Source organism: Chrysochloris asiatica, unplaced genomic scaffold, assembly GCF_000296735.1.
Source record: "Chrysochloris asiatica unplaced genomic scaffold, ChrAsi1.0 scaffold00520, whole genome shotgun sequence".
NCBI lineage: Eukaryota > Metazoa > Chordata > Mammalia > Afrosoricida > Chrysochloridae > Chrysochloris > Chrysochloris asiatica.
This window is the reverse complement of record NW_006409038.1, coordinates 300,537-301,646: the sequence shown is the minus strand read 5'-3', so window position 1 is coordinate 301,646 and position 1,110 is coordinate 300,537.

Here is a 1,110-nt window from a genome sequence, read left to right as displayed (position 1 = left end):
CCTCATATTTCTCAGCTATAGTGCTGGTTGGCTCTAACTACCAACTTTGTGGTTAACAGATGAGTGATTTTTCTTGGTACCACCAGTGTTTTGAATATACAAATACATTAGTTTATAAATTTAAAAAAATTTTTTTTCTTTCTGTCCAAAAAGTAGATGAATTATAATTTTGGTAGAAAATTGAATAGAACTTTACTTTAAAGTATGGTTACTTTTAGACAATTAAAATTGGGAAGGAGTGAGAATAGCTAAGTAAATTGGATATAAACAAGGTTTAAAATTTAGAATACAGATGAAGAAAATGAAAATAATGTTTTAGAAAATAATTTGTAACCATTCTTATATCTTTATGTTGAGTAGCAACATTAAACATCAAAAAGCATATATTTGTGTACTTATACATACCTATACACCTGCCTGTCTATCTCCCTGTCATCTCTATGTCTATCCATTCGTCCATTAGAGTTTTAAGTGTACATAAAATGAACACATAAATTTCAAACTAGATACCTCAAAGCTGATGAAATTTACAGGGAAAGGATTAGGGAAGCAGAGAAGTTAAAAGAAGGAACTCTGAAACAAGATATTGAATTAATTCCAAACAACAATCTGAAAACCTCAGAAAATATGGGCTAAATTTCACCTGGTAATCCATTATGCTACCAGAGCTACTGTAAGAGAAAGGAACTTAACATAAAATATAGAAGGGTTTACATGTAAGACAAATATGTTAAAATAAATTTAAATATTTATCACTTTAACAGATAGACAAAAATTGCAGAGAAAAATGAAAGTAAACTGTAAAATAGAATAAAGAGTTCATGGGTTTTCCTTCACTTCATATAACATAAATTATGATTCAGTTATCATATCCACAGGGCCCATATTTATGCAAATCTGATGGCACTAAAGTATCATGGTAAAAAGTCTGTTTATATGCATGATAAATTATACACATGATAAATTTAGACACAGAAAAAGAAAACTTAATAAAAAAGAGTACGTATGAACAATGCATGATTTTATTTTTCATGGATGTGTAGCATTTATTATTAAAGATCTTACATTATTTGGTTACCATGTGTTAAACATTATATATAGAAACACATA